Genomic DNA, 3119 nt, shown 5'->3' with positions numbered 1-3119 from the left:
TATAGTAATAATAATAATAATGATGTCAAAATATTATTTACAGACTGTATTTACAGACAATTTTATTTTTTAGGTCACACAAAGGTGGAATTGTTGCAGAGACATTTGCAAGGTCAATTCAATTCAATTCTCAGTTAAATCAACAAGTGATATTCTCCTTGAAAATATCCGCTCACGAGCACGCCTGGCATTACGACGCCTTCACCTGCTACAGTCACTGCTGCCATGATCACTGGAAAGTCTGGGCGTGACTCCCCTTATAAATGCGCTTCAATTACAACCAACTCTCTGAAGACGCTAATAATTTCACTCTAACTGCGTGTGGCAATTAGCGCCGATCTTTGTGAATTGGACTGTTTTTGCAATGAGGCTCATTTGCATAGAAAGGGGCCAATTTTGCGCCAAATATATGCATATTACCTAATTTAAATACGTGCAAATAGCACAGGAGCACCGAGACGCTATTTGCGTGGCAGCGCAGTTAGCGGTGCATTTCACCCTTTGCGAGTGCTTTGTGAATTACACGGTTTCTTTTTGTCTTATTTGCACAGGTTTTCAAAGCTGCGCGATCCTTTTGTGAATTCGCCCCTCACTGTATTAGCATTAGCCATGCTAGCACACATCACCATACTAAGGAAATAACATTAATTTTATTAGCATTTGCAATGCTAGCATAGATCCCCATGCTGTAGAAATTAGTTTCTGTTAGCCATGCTAACACAGACCCTTGTACTATAGAAATTACATTCACTATATTAGCATAAGTTACGCTAGCAAAGGTCCCTATACTGTAGAAATTACAGTCACTCTATTAGCATTAGCAATGCGGGCTCACCCCCATACTGTACAAATTACATTCACTATATTAGTGTTATCTATGCTAGCATACATCCTCATTCTATAGAAATTACATTCCCTATTTTAGAAATAGCAATGGGGACATATTGTACATCCCCATACTGTAGAAATTACATTCATAATCTTCATGTAAATCATAAATAATTCTGTCTGCTTCATTAACTGTGGAACCATGCAGGTCCTTTGGTAAACTCTGAGAAAATCCCCACTGCAATTAGTTTGTTTAATTTGCACATGAAGTGCTGCAGCCTCCTGAGTCTGGAGAGACTTTGTTTTGAACTGAGTGACTTTTTATCTGCTGCCTCCCGTCTGCTTTACCAACCAACTGGATGTCTGATTGTATCTCCTTTCCTGTGTGAAGAGTCTTTGAGTATTTAGAAAAGCGCTATACAAATAAAATGTATTATTATTATGGTATGCTGTATGTTTCAGTGATTTGTTACTATGCGTTTTATTGTGGGATGCGTTTTCATTGTTTTCACTGTGTTTCTATTGTTTTCATTGTTTAAGTCATGTTTTTATTGTGTCTTCATTGTGTGATCATTGTTTTGATTGTGTTCATTGTGTTTTGATTGTGTTCATTCTGTGTTCATTGTGTTTTCATTGTGTGTTCATTGTGGTTTCATTGTGTGTTCATTGTGGTTTCATTGTGTGTTCATTGTGCTTTCATTGTGTGTTCATTGTGTTTTCAGTGTGTTTTCAGTGTGTCTTATTGTGTGATTTCAGTATAAACCCTGTTGAAGCCAAATTTCCCTTATGAACAATAAAGCTTGAATGACTGAATGAATTGGAATGGGAGTCGATGAGAATTACAGCAGACTTGAGCTCCCTGTGAAGTTCTTTCATTAGTTTCTATGGCAATTCAGCATCAGGAGGAGAAGCAATTCACTTCAGACTCAACCGATTAAAAAGAGGAGCATGAAAATACTTTAATTCATCTGCAAATGACAGAGAGAGACAGAGAGAGAGAGAGAGACAGAGTGAGCGAGACAGAGAGAGACAGAGAGAGAGAGACAGAGAGAGAGACAGAGAGAGACAGAGTGAGCGAGACAGAGAGAGACAGAGAGAGAGAGACAGAGAGAGAGACAGAGAGAGAGACAGAGTGAGCGAGACAGAGAGAGAGACAGAGAGAGAGAGAGAAAGACAGAGAGAGAAACAGAGAGAGAGAGACAGAGAGACAGAGACAGACAGAAAGAGAGTGAGAGACGGAGAGAGAGAAAGAGGAGAGAGGAAGGTAGAAAGAAAGAAAGAAAGAAAGAAAGAAAGAAAGGAGATGACAAGTATGAGCAGAGACATTAAGTAAGGGTGGAGAGAGACCGACGAGAAGAGAGCATAAAAGAAAAAGATGCGAAATGAGGTAGAGAGATAGAAAGAAAAACGAGAGAAAACAGAGGCAAATGAAAACATGAGGATAGAGAGAAAGACAAAGAGAGAGAGAAAAGAAAGGTGACAGAAAGAGAGGATGACATCAATCAACATGGAGGAAAAGCTCATACTGTGTTTCAGAAATCGATCCTTCCACTCAATGAAATAATCCATACCATCAGAACAAAATCAGTAACTTACATGATAAATGACATTGCACTACATGACATTACATGACATTACATTACATGACATTACATGATATATAGCATGATGGAAGCGTGACCTAGCCGTGCTTTCGAGCTGCAGGAGGCATCTTCGCTCTTTGGCGCCCCCAGGTGGCAGAAGGACTTCATTACCCAGAAACCCTGCGTGGTGACATGTAATCTAAATGTCTTCTTCCTGATTTCAACAGATGACATCACATGTATAGTATCATGGGTTTTTAAGGGATTATTCATGGGTTGGTTCGTGGAGACAATAGTAATTAAGGGATTTTTTTATGCTTTTTATGCAGGTTTACAGGTTATTAATGAGTTATTAATGGAAAGTTCCTGTCTCCCTGAATGTTACACTAAATTAGAAAGGAGTCAAAAATTAAGCAGTGTTTAAGGAGGTTTTGATGGAGTCTCCTCCATTAATAACTCTTTTATACTCTTTAACTAATTTGCATGAAATAAGGGGTGAATTTATGTAAATGTAAGGTTATTTTAAGGGATTACTGGTTTGTTGACTCCATTTGAGCCAGTGTGCAGCCTCAGATCCTCAGACTTGCTTTTATGTGATGTCTTCTTTTTATCTTAATCTTCTTTTTATTTTATTTTATCCATAGTATTTATTTCGGGTTTTATCTTACAGTTATCCTAGTATTGATTTGAATGTTGCTCTTCTCCTCC

Source organism: Centroberyx gerrardi, chromosome 14 (genome assembly GCF_048128805.1).
Source record: "Centroberyx gerrardi isolate f3 chromosome 14, fCenGer3.hap1.cur.20231027, whole genome shotgun sequence".
Taxonomy (NCBI): domain Eukaryota; kingdom Metazoa; phylum Chordata; class Actinopteri; order Beryciformes; family Berycidae; genus Centroberyx; species Centroberyx gerrardi.
This window is presented reverse-complemented; position numbering follows the sequence as displayed.